Consider the following 13,289-nt stretch of genomic DNA (forward strand, 5'->3'; position numbering starts at 1 on the left):
AGACTCAGCCATAGGAGATCAGGAAGTGACTGGGTACCAGTTACTCTCTTTCAACCCAGCCTAACTAGTGTGATGGTTGTGGAAAAATGTGAGAGAAGGGGATGCTAAGTATGCTACCTGACACTCCTGAAGGAAAGGCAGGAGTGTAAAGTAGCATTTATTATTCTAACAAATGTTTAAAATGCTGGTAGAGAAATTTTAAAAAAATAAAGACCTACTTCTAATACTGAACCAGAGTCTATATGGCATACCTTTCTATTCTCAGTTTTCTGCCATGGAGAAATTCCATTTTTTGTTTGCCTCTTCATTAATTTGTATCTCATTTTTTTGCTATAAGCCTTTTCATGGATCATCACATTTGCTTCTCTATTATTCTCCTTTTTCATCCTGACCAGCTTTAAGATGAAAAAAAAAAATCAAAACAAAATAATTTATTCAGAAATCAGTACAGCTCTAAAAGCCAGGATATTGGATATAACAATGTATTGCCTAGTTTCAAAGGACTTCCATATTGGAGGCTCCACGATATGTAATATCTTTGTATATCCATTCCAATTGAAAGGATTATATCTGCTATTCTATATGGGGTTATCTCATTGTGAACTTTATATCAATTGCACAAAATTAACCCCTGGACTAAGTCCTTAGTAGAGATCTGGGAGAAGAGTTGATTCTGTAGCTATAAGTCTTTTTTTTTTTTTTACATTGTCTTTGGAAATTGTGAAAGAATAGGATGAGAATCTCGGGTGCTGAATTTGTTTATCAAATTTCTAAGCCACCCAACTGCAAAATGATCCCAACTAGTTTCACAATATTAAAAAACAAGAAGCAACATTATTTTAGAAAAGAATACAATTGCTCCATGGGAATAGTTTTTTTTAAAATCACTTTTTAAGCCATCTAGTTGAGAAGGTCATAAGTGACAATATTCTATTGACGGCTTCTGCTCCCAGAATTAAGTGTGAACCTCACATAAGCAAAGAATATTTAAGTCAGGGGTGTCAAACTTGATTTCATTGAGGTCTGCATCAGGGTTGTGTTTGACCTCGGGGGGGGTGCCTGGTCAGGGTGGGCATGGTCAGCTCGACGTTACTCGTGTTGGGGACACCTGTGGTGGCCCCAGTGCTCTGCCAAGCAAAACAGAGCTGCATTTTCACTGGCACTTGGGGGTGCCTGGTCAGAGTGGGCATGGTCAGCTCAACATTACTCGTGTTGGGGACACCTGTGGTGGCCCCAGTGCTCTGCCAGCAAAAACAGAGCTGCATTTTCACTGGCACTTGGGGGGGGGTGCCTGGTCAGGGTGGGCATGGTCAGCTCGACGTTACTCGTGTTGGGGACACCTGTGGTGGCCCCAGCACTCTGCCAGCAAAAACAGAGCTGCATTTTCACTCGCACAGGCACCATGGGCCAGTTCTTCGCTGTTTCCAGGGCAGCCCCATGGGACAGATCTAAGCACCCTATGAACCGGATCTGGCCCACTGGTCTTGAGTTTGATACCCTTGATCTAAGTGATATAAAGATTTAACAGCAGGACTCCCTCGTGAAATAGAGAAGGAATACAATATGGTCAAACCAGAAGGCTTGTTAGCATCTAAAAAGTAAATCTCTGTGTGTGTTTTGTTTAGTGTTTCATGAAATTAAGTCCTGCTACTTCAACCAAGGAATGTTTCTGGATTCAATTCTTGATCATTTCTTGCAAAGCAGAAAAATATACAGCCGTTGTTAACTCTAAATTAATTTCATGTTTCCATTTGTTGTTGCTCTTTCCATCATTGTTCTTAGCTTTCCAGCGCTCAATTCAATCTTAAATGGAAATGGTGGTTACTGAATGCAAAGCACTCTGAATAGGATATTATAGATTTCCATTTCTCCATCAGGTGTGCGTAAATGTATTTATGGTATAGAATAGAATAGAATAGAATAGAATAGAATAGAATAGAATAGAATAGAATAGAATAGAATAGGATTTCTTTATTGGCCACACAAGGAATTTGTCTCTGGTGCATATGCTCTCAGTGTACATAAAGAAAAAATAAAATACATTCATCAAGAATCATAAGATACAACACTTAGTGATAGTCATAGGTTACTGATAAGCAATCAGTTCATACTAGGAAACAAATAAAACAATATAAATTGTAAAGATACAAGCAATACATTTATAGTCATAAGTGGAAAGAGATAGGTACTAGGAAGGATGAGAAGAAGAATAGTAATACAATCCTAGTAAATAATTTGACAGTGTTGTGGGAATTAGTTGTTTAGCAGAGTGATGACATTCAGGAAAAACACTGTCCTTGTGTCTAGTTGTTCTAGTGTGCAGTGCCCTATAGCGTCATTTTGAGGGTAGAAGTTGAAACAATTTATGTCCGGGATGTGAGGGGTCTGTAAATATTTTCACAGCCCTCTTTTTGACTTGTGCAGTATATACAGATCCTCAATGGAAGGCAGGTTAGTAGCAATTGTTTTTTCTGCAATTTTAATTATCCATTGGAGCCTGTGTCTGTCTTGTTTGCGGAGCCCAACCATAGAGGTGCAGATGACAGACTCAATAATTCCTCTGTAGAACTGAATCAGCAGCTCTTTGGGCAGTTTGAGCTTTCTGAGTTGGCGCAGAAAGAACATTCTTTGTTGTGCTTTTTTGATGATGTTTATGATGTTAGAGGTCCATTTTAAGTCTTGAGATATGATAGAACCTAGAAACTTGAAGGTCTCTACTGTTGATACTGTGTTGTCTAGTATTGTAAGAGGTGGTTGTATTGGAGAGCTTCTACTAAAATCTATCACCATTTCTACGGTCTTGAGTGTATTTAATTCAAGATTGTTCGGGTTGCACCACTAGGCTAGTTGTCCAACCTACCGTCTGTATACAGATGTATTGGTGTCTTGAATGAGACCAATCACTGTTGTATCATCTGCAAACTTCAGCCCTTTATCAGAAGGATCTTTTTGAGATGCAGTCATTGGTATATAAATATAAGAAAAGTGGAGAAAGCACACAGCCTGGAGAGGGGGCTCCTGTGCTAATTGTACAGGTATCTGATGTGATTTTGCCTAGCTTCACATGCTGCTTCCTATCTGTTAGGAAGCTTATGATCCATTTACAAGCGTGGTCAGGTACAGCTAACTGATTTAGTTTAGTTAGAAGAATATATGGAATGATGGTTTTGAAAGCTGAGCTGAAGTTTTCCAAGAGGACCCTTGCATAGGTCTTTGGAAATTCAAGATGTTGTAGGATGTAGTGCACAGTCATATTAACAGTATCATCTGTCGACCTATTTGCTCTGTAGTCAAATTGTAAGGAGTCTAACAGCGGATCTGTGATGGTTTTCAGGTGGGCCAGCACTAGCCTTTCAAAGGTCTTCATAACTACAGATGTTAGAGCAACCAGTCTCAAATCATTCAGTTTCTTGATGGAAGGTTTCTTCAGCACTGGGATGAGAGTAGAGCATTTGAAGCAAGAAGGAACATAGCACATATCTAGTGGTTTATTAAATATGTGGGTGAAGGATGGGGGCCAGTGTATCAGCACAAGCTTTTAAGCAAGAAGGAGTTATCTTGTCTGGGCCTGGTGCTTTTCCTGGCTTTTGTCTGTGAAATAGACCTTGCATCTCATTCTCTGTAATCACCAGAGGTGGTGGGCCCAATGGGATGGGGTAGGTTGTAGGAGGCTTGGCTGTTGTTGGTGTGTCTGAGATGGGGATTGTGGAGATGGGTGGCAGTAGTTTTATCTCAAACCTACAGTAAAACACATTCAGGTCATCTGCCAGTTGTTGATTTCCTTCAGCATGAGAAGGAGGTTTGCTGTATATTTTAAAGAGTTTTCCACATGTTTGCTGGTTCATTTGTTGAGAACTGATTCCTTAGCTTTCAGAGTAGCTTCTTTTCACTGCTCTGATCACCCTCGTTAATACGTTTCTGGCCTGATTGTACAGTATTCTATTCTGTAAGCTTCCTCTTTGCTACAATGTAGCTGCTTAAGTTTAGCTGTGAACCAAGGTTTATTATTATTGTATATTCTCAGGTTTCTGCTCGGCACACATAGGTCTTCACAAAAACTGACATATGATGTTACAGTATCTATGAGTTCATCCAAGTTGCAGAGGCATCTTTGAACACATTCCAATCAGTGCAGTCAAGGCAAGCCTGTAGCTTTAGCTTTGCCTCCTCAGTCCAATTCCTCACTGATTTAATTGTTGGTTTCATGACTTTAAGTCTTTGTCTGTAAGTAGGTGATTCATACAATGATCAATGTCCCACAGCTGCTCTAGTAAAGACCGATAACATCTTTTAATGTTGTGTAGCAATGGTCTAAAGCAGGGGTGTCCAACCTTGGTAACGTTAAGCCTGGAGGACTTCAACTCCCAGAATTCCCCAGCCGTATTCTGGGAGTTGAAGTCCTCCAGGCTTGACGTTACCAAGGTTGGACACCCCTGGTCTAAAGTATTCTTGCCTCTAGTGCAGTGATGGCTAACCTTTTCAGCTTGGTGTGTCGAAAATCGGGAAAAAGTATAGCCTTCCTCGGGTCGTGTGTCACTTCAAGAAATATCAATAATTTGGTTTATGACAGACTGGGCTGGGGTGATCACACAGGGCTGTGAAACTCGTCTCCCTGGTCTCAGGGCTACAGGTGCAGGATGTGGGGATCGGAAGGCCACCTTACAGGGCTGTGAACCTCATGGATCTCCTTTCCTCCTGTAGCGTTCCTGAGGTAATGAAACTGACAAACCTCAGTTTATGGCGGTTAAAACTGGTTCTCTGCTGCAAAGATCTTGCGGCAGCGGTGACACCACGCCTCCACGCAACAAGCAGGGAGCAGGGATTGGAGCAGAGCACAGGCAGCCTCCAAATGTGCAGGTTTTCCCCACACCAACAGGCGTGTCAGTCAAAGTGCCTCGGCGTGTCACGAGTGACACGCGTGTCATAGGCTAGCCATCACTGCTCTAGTGAGACAATTGACATGCTGAAAATATTTTGGTAGCTCTTTCCTTAAGTTTGCTTTATTTAAATCTCCTAAAATAATTTGAAATGAATCTGGGTATTTAACTTCAGCCCACATAATCTGGTCAGCTAGCGTTCATAATGCACTGTTTACACAAGCTTGTAGAGTACCATAAACAGCAATTAGGAGAAACGAGGAAAGCTCTTGTGGAGAATAGAATGGTTTACAATTGATAATTAATGTCTCTAATTCCACATCACAGAATTTCTTTAGTATAGTTATATCTCTGGATATAACTCTGACTGTTAATATATAAACATAAGCCTCCTCTCTTCTTTTTACCAGAATTTTCTGCAATTTTGTCTGCTCTTTCTATCTGAATTCTGTTTGCTCATTTATTTACAATAGTTTTACCCATGCCTATAAACATTATCCCATAACTTTTTCCAGGATACTTTCTTTGTTTAATCCAGTTTGTAATTTTTCCTTGCCCTACAAAAGATTTTATTTAATATTCTAAAGGGTATGCAGGGAAATTAGATTCTTTGGTGCTTTCCTATCCATCTCATAAGTGTACTTGCAATGAAAGCAAGTCATAGTTTACCACAGGTCAAACATTCCCATTGATTTAACCTAGCAGATATTTAAATCAGTGTTTAATGAGATCGGTGTTTTTATTGTAGCCATTATGTTTGCATTTGAGAGAGCTTAAATGAACCAAAGGCTAAGAAATGTGCACAGCCTCAACGCATCTTCAAATCATTTACTAAGTTTCTATATTATTTTCTAAGTGGTAACAAAATGAATCTGATCTTGATTCAGCTACAACAATAATTGGAATATATCACTGTATTTGAGAGGAACATTGAAAGACCCTTTTTTTTCTCACATAGCATTTGATTTGAAGAGTTTTACCTATATCCGGTCCTAAATAACCAATTATAATTTTTGGAGCAATATTTCCTTGAAAGGTGTTTCAATTAATCCTGTAAAGTTTTTAGTATGCAGTAAAAATTCACACTTTTTAAAGTTTATCATGAGATGAAAAGTTAAAAAGGTAATTTCAGCTCAAGGAGTTGGGAGGTTTAAATAAATATCACAAATCTTCATTTCATTTCTTTAGAGAAACCTTAATTACATGTTTTGAAATTTTGTCCATAAATCAGAAGCTTTAGAGATAAGTAGGTAGTCTCTTTCCATGCTTACCTTCTGTTAAACCACAGACCCGTGAATAATGGAAAGATTCAGCTGTGACATCAAAGAAGCAGTTTGTATTCTTGTGTGAGGTCATAAATAAGATTCCAAGGGGAGTTCTTCCTCTCCTGCATTTTCTTTCTAAACAACTTTCTCTGTCAAGCAGATGCAGACAAGTGACAGGAATTTCTTATGAAAGTCCTGAGCTGTTTTTTTTTTTTGCATAATGCTTTTGAGTTTAGCCCAATAGCCAGATAAAAGCAGCTGACAATTCCGTGTGTTCTAGGCAATAGAGGAAAATCAGAAACAATGAATACCGTGATTTGCCGGCGTATAAGACGACTTTTGCCCTAAAAACATGCCTCCAAGTGGGGGTCGTCTTATACGCCGGTAAATACATTGTCACTCGGTGCAAGAGCGACGGGGCGGAGCTCCGCAACTTGCGAAGCCCCTTCAAGCCCAGCCGGAGTCTCTCTCCTCCTCCTCCTCCCACCCACCCACCCACCTCCGCCTGGCTCGGGCGCTTGGGAGGCCATTCTGGAGGTGGGGTGGGGGTGGAGCGGGAGGGTCTCTGGCGGGGCGCTCGCCCAGCCAGCCCGAGCCGCGTAATGGCCCAGGGAGTGGGGGGAGAAGGTGGTGGGGTGGACTGTGGCGCCCCTCCTTCTGGGCAGCGGGCGGGGCGGCAATTTGCTCCTCCCGCTTCTCCCTCCCTCTTTGAAAGACCGGGAGGGCTGTGCTTGGGGCGGGGGGGATGTCCTCAGGAAGTTCCTGATGGGACCCTGCTGGGCAGGGCCACCCAGCTCCCGAGCTGCTTTCCAGGGTCCCCTTGGGAAGAAAAGGGTCCGTGGGCGGTGGAAGAAGGTGAGCGCCCTCCTCCCGCCCCCTGTCCCGTCCCGTCCCTCCTCTTGTCCCCTCCTCCTCCCCCGCTTAAGAGAGAAAGATCTGCCTCCCCTGCACCGAGCTTCCACCCGGCGCCGCGTCTCCGGCCAGCGCGCGCTTGCGACTTGGGAACCGGCCAAGCGACTTTAAAACCGAGCGGAGGCCAGAGATAGCGAATTACCCTCCACACCACACACACAGAGAGAGAGAGAGAGAGAGAGAGTGAGTGAGTTGGCAGCTGTCCATCCCCCACCCTTGGAGTCCCGATGGCACGCACGCGGGGCTGTCACAAAGAAAGGGAGAGGAATTGAGTGCCAGCCTGAGAAAGGCGAAGCTGCCTCTCTAAAGCATTTTGGTGGCTTTGTAAGTTTGGGGGAAAGGGGTTGGGGTGTCAATCAAGAATTATATCCAGAATACCCCAAGTGTTACAACTTACCGATTTGCCGGCGTATGAGACGACTTTTTGCCTTGAAAAGCATGCCTCCAAGTGGGGGGCGTCTTATACGGCGAGTATATAACAAAAACTATATTTTGAGTGGAAATGTTGGGGGCTCGTCTTATACGCCCAGTCGTCTTATACGCCGGCAAATACGGTAGGTTTCCTTTGGGGCAAATACAATTATTGGTTGTTAATGTTTTATAATAAAAATATTGTTGTCTGTCTTTAAGCAACACAAAAATATAAGAAATATTGAACAAATTATATTTGAAAATGGAATAAATCAACACCTGTTTTCTCCAAAATGTTAGTCTACAGGTTTATAGAATAATGTAATAAAGGTCATTCTGCAAAATTTGTCAAGGAAGCATAAGATATCAATAATAGGCTAAATCTTCAAGCACCCTCTTGTTCCTTTCAAAAATGTCATTAAGTCTCTAAATCCAGGTGTTTTTCTTCAGGATAGATATATGGGAGTAATCTTTTTCTCGCCAGCTGTGACAACTTTTCTGGCTTAAATCATTTGTTTAAAACAAAGGTTTTTCTTAAAAATATATGGATGTAGGCTTGTAATTTTTTATAGAATCTATAACATCTGTTTTGCTTTATGAGTTCTTACATAAATCTTGTTTTGAACAGATATTCTTCTATATGAAGTCCATCATTTAAACCACTCACAACATATAGAAATGTAGGGGAAACTTGTTCTTGTGGCAAAACATCACAGTGTCTGGCACAAAGTTGTTTTAAGCAAGATACATTGTGCTCATTCCAAAAAGTACACATTGTAAATGAAGCATAATTTGAGAAGCTGTTCAGATTCTATGCTGTGTCATATATACTAGAATCTGAGAGAAAGACAATTTGTACCTCCATTTCTTCCTCATCACAAGCTTCCTTTCTTGACCATAACTATGATACTAGTTGCTAACAAGACTGATATTGTGAATATCTTGACATTTTACATAACTGATACCAGATGATATATTTTGATTATCTATCTATCTATCTATCTATCTATCTATCTATCTATCTATCTATCTATCTCCCTCCCTCCCTCCCTCCCTCCCTCCCTCCATCTATATATCTAAAATATATATTTTACCTAACTGGTATCTGGATGAATAGGGATGGAATTCTAACCCTACAAAATGATATGAGCAGTTTGCTTAAAAACAGATTCAAATAACTGCAATTACAATTTACACACACATACATTCTACTCCTTTTTAAGGTAAGCCATGTTATGCAAGCTACAGAAAAGGAGTGAAGTATTGTAAACTCTAGAAATAAAGGTATTTAATAGAAAAAGAAAAGGAGATATAACTATATTTAATTTACACCCATTCATCTATCTCATTATCCTCATTATCTCTGCTTTCACAGCGTATTGGTGGAACAATTGTCTTTTGTTCTTTAAACTTCTTATCTCTTTCTTCTGCCTTACCACTTCCATTCCCACCCTCAAAAGTTTTTTGTCTTTTTAATTTTCCAGACTCATTCATTCTTCAGATGTTAAGAAGGCCCAGAGTTTCTTTATTGGTGAGATGGATGCCATATAAATGCAACAAATAAATAAATATGCTTTGCAATTCAGTCTCTATTCACTCTCTGTCTGTGATTAAACTGTCTCTAGTTTCTGCTTTTGTATCAATGGCAAACTCCATTCAAAACTCTTATTAAGGGATAGTTAGTATTGATTTTAGCTGCTAGAAGTCAATACTGACTCAAAAGCATGCTTGCATGGACACACACAACTCCTAGAAATAGAAACAAGGGGTTGTCAAGCAGAATCCAAAGGAGATTATCAACATTAGTTGTAAATAAAAGACCAATACAAAAAAGTCAGCTAAACAAATGTCCATTCCTGATATATTTTTAGAAAATTTCTTTGTTAAAGGAATTCTTTACTTATTTCTTTTCTTTACTTATTCTTTTTTTAAATCTGCTTGATTGTCTTTCAGAAAGAATTGAGACTTGCCTGCACTTGCATCAAGTGATTTTAATGTTTTAATCTTAATAGATCCAATTAATTAATTAGTATAGTATGTCTATACTGGGAAAACTCTTACAAAACAATGTTAACCAGGCTAGTCTACTCTAGACCTCAGTCACCATAAGTCAAGTAATAGAACAAAATTGTAGAATGCCTACTTCTCAAGAAGCTTTTTTGCAGTGATAGCCTCACACACACTACAGAGTTTGATTCTTTAGTGCCATGATTATTTTAAAAAGGAAGATCCTACAAAGTTAAGCTCAACTCCTGGGAACAGCATCCATACAGTGCTCCCATCAGCATTACAGAAGTGGTTTTCCATTTCCATTTTATTTTATTTTTGATTCCCAGTCTAGCCAACAACCCTATCTCAGTACTAAATCTTGAGTTGTAGAGTTTGGGGATCATCCAAAGTTGGGTGGATGCTGTCAACTCTTCAGGTATTGAGAGAATAATTTGCTTCAGACAGAGAGAGTTAAGAAAAGGAACAAATCAGTACATACTACCTATTTAAAAATGTTTTTTAAAGGCAGGAAAAGGCTGGATTAGAGTTGTGGTTGAAGAACTTCATTATAGGAATTATGGCAGCTCTATTGATTTGTCAACACCACTCAAGTATCAAGTATAAGAATATTGCATGCACAAAGCCAGCAATCAAGTACTTTGGAAAAAATCAGCTCGCTCTATTGTAATCTTTACCTATTCATCTAGTAACATATTCTATGCTGTCATGCCAGCACAGAAGACAAAAGGGGACACATGCTTTTGTATTTTCAAAAGTGAGAGAGGAAAGTTACCCATTATTTTTGTCTTTGCTGGTAGAACCTGACATCAAAAAACCTACCAATGACTAATCTGTTCAGTCTACAAGCTCTGTATTTATTCATTGTTATACAAATATGTATCCCATCTTTCTAATGATGGTTATGAAAAACATTTGAACAAGATGCTTTGGAAAATGCAGGAATGTGAATAAAGCACCCTTTCCTGAATTTTTAAAGTAGCCACGAGGACTTCCCAAGTCTGGGAGGAAGCCATCCCATGGTTTTTCTAAGAAATCATACACACTCCTTTATGTTTCAGAACATCATTGTATAACCTTTTTTTCTAAACAACTACTCAGAACAACTTGAATCTGATTTTGATGTGCAGACATCATACATAGATGAAAACTTTGGGTACATTTTTAAAATCTTTTGTGTCATTTTGCCATAAAATTATTATCCATTTGATAGATATTGGGAAACCCTTTCTTTAGGTTATCCATCAAAGTAACTTTAGCTTCTACCATGTATATATTTAGGGAGGCTTTATCCATAGCCCATTTGAATACTTCCAATTGAATTAATCTGTAAAATACAGTAATTCACTGGATCTTTAAATATTAAATTTGTACGCAAATTGTTCCTTGAAATGGTGCCTTAAATCCTACTGTCATGTTTGACTTTTTCCATGCTGCAATAAATTCCAGTAATGTTTTCCATGTTAAATCATGCTATTTATTTAAATACATGCACTTTAACAAAGAATGCCATTTTTATCTATACAACAGTGTTTTTTGTTTTAAAAAGACACTGAACTCTGATTGTTGCCACAACATGTTAAGGTTCTCAATGAGAATTAAGAGAGGCATTCTAGACTGTTATGGAAATGGTTTCCCGGAAAACCATTTGCTGAATACCAGATGTTTTAAGGGAAAACATTTATTGTTTAGACCACATCCACTACCCATCCGCTGTCTACCCGTTTGTCTTGCATCACTAAAACTAACTTTGTTAAATTAACTATTCAGTGAGTATAGCTAAAATTAACAAATGACATACTGACCCAAGCTGAATATTATCAAGTAACTGGACAAACCACAAATACAGTTCCAAAACCTTATGCTCCTTAAATACATAACATGACAATTTGACTGTATTGTATTATCTAAATGATGGTGGTGAGAGTAAAAATAGGAGTTGCTCCAGTTTCATCAAGATACAGTGGTAATAAATAAATTAGTCCACAAATCCTTCTCAATTTAAGAACTGATTTAGTCAAAATAAATTGAATACTAAACACAGAATTTACAGCTGAGACTCTATTTTCTTCTATATACTTAGGATGTTACATTAAAAGTTGAAAAATGGTTGCCAGAGAAATGATTGAACTTGCATTCAGGTATGAGGCTAGTAGAGGGAAGATTTTTTTCCCCATTGTTGTCTATCCAGCTGTTAACAAAAATATCAACTTAAATGCATCATCTAGTTCAGCATTTTGTGTCATGGTGTTTCTAAACAGATGCTTTTGAGCTGCATGTTTAGGAAGGGGTTGTTTCAGGGGTGGGTTTCAAAATTTTTAGCAACCGGTTCTCTGCCAGGTTCTTGGATGGGTGTGACCATGGTGAATGTGGCCTAGTCACCTCCTGCACTATGGTGTGTGTGTGTGGGTATTTTTAGCCTCCCCTGGCTCCAGAGGCTTTCCTCAAGCCTCTGGGAGTGCAAAAACGGCCTCCCTGGCCTAGAAGCCAGAAACAGGCCTGTGTTTGGCCTTCGGAACTTTTGAGAGGCCCATTTTTCACCCTCCCTGAGCCTCCACGCAGGCCCTGTACTTACCTGGCATCCAAAACCGGCTGTGTGGGGACTCCTGGGAGGGGTGGGGGAGGACGGGTGGGGCCAGCCAGGGGTGGGATTTGTGGGTTTACTGAACCACACAGAATCTTAGCTAGAGGATTGCCTGAACCCGTGCAAACCTGCAGCATCCCATCTCTGGGTGGTTTCCCAGAAGATAGTATTTAAGGTATGGGCAGAAAATTTGGGTTAAATTGTCCCTTATTATTTTCTATAGCACATTGTGTTTAATCTGTTAGGGTTTTCCTGGTATGTTTGTATACGTGATGATCACTGTAAACAATTTAGAAGGTTAATTTCCAAGGGAACAGCAAACACAGGGTACTTACACACTGTTACAAATTCTCCTCAGTTTGTTATGCTTGAATGAATGAAAAAAAAACCAACAACAACCAGTGTACGAACGGAAGCTGCAAATGCATCAAATGATCTTTCATCTTGAACATTCTACTAGAGCAGTTGCATCCCGGAAGAAAAAGTTATGGTGATCCTGACAGATAACTTCTTGCAGAAAAAGTCTGTTTCTGTCAATCCTGCTGGATCTTTTAATAGCTGTGAATTCCAGAAAGAGATGACTACAAGCTGAGTGTGATGACCCAGGGTGAGATACAAAAGCAACAAAGTCACAAAAACAGGTGAAGTCCCTTTAACTCCTTCAACTTGGCTTCAAAGGTCCAATTATCATTGACTGGACAAAAACTCCCCCACAAACAGTTGCGAAAAGGAAGAACTTCCATTCAAACTCAAAATACATATAAATTATGGAGGGAGGGAGGGAGGGAGGGAGGGAGGGAAGGAAGGAAGGAAGGAAGGAAGGAAGGAAGGAAGGAAGGAAGGAAGGAAGGAAGGGAAGGAAGGAAGGAAGGAAGGGAAGGGAAGGGAAGGAAGGGAAGGGAAGGAAGGAAGGAAGGAAGGAAGGAAGGAAGGAAGGAAGGAAGGAAGGAAGGATGGTTAGTTGGTTGGTTGGTTAGTTGGTTGGTTCAGGTCTCAAAAACAGTTATAGTATTGCCATATGATCTCACAGGTCCAGAGCAGGCTCTGAAATGACAAAACCTCACTGTATATCTCAAAGTCAGATGCTATTACAGGTAGTCCTCAACTTATAACGGTTCATTTAGTGACCATTCAAAGTTATAATCACACTGAAAAAAGTGACTTATAATCATTTTTCACACTTATGACCATTGCAGCATCCCCATGGGCACATGATTTACATTTGGCTGCTTG

At 39.8% G+C, this 13,289-nt stretch overlaps 1 long non-coding RNA gene across 2 annotated transcripts in view; it reads left to right on the top strand.

Annotated features, from left to right (window-relative positions):
• The window catches only part of LOC148132100 (uncharacterized), a 49,521-nt gene extending 40,498 nt beyond the window's left edge, over window positions 1-9,023 (top strand). The window contains exon 3 of one of the 2 annotated variants that reach the window (XR_015747586.1): window positions 8,950-9,023. This is a non-coding gene — a long non-coding RNA (uncharacterized LOC148132100). The remainder of the gene's footprint in view (window positions 1-8,949) is intronic. The other variant, XR_015747585.1, reaches the window with a different exon arrangement.
• The last annotated feature ends 4,266 nt before the right edge of the window (window positions 9,024-13,289 follow it).

Source organism: Notechis scutatus, chromosome 2 (genome assembly GCF_049901735.1).
Source record: "Notechis scutatus isolate UNSWTSFEM ecotype Mainland chromosome 2, rNotScu1.2, whole genome shotgun sequence".
Classification (NCBI taxonomy): Eukaryota; Metazoa; Chordata; class Lepidosauria; order Squamata; family Elapidae; genus Notechis; species Notechis scutatus.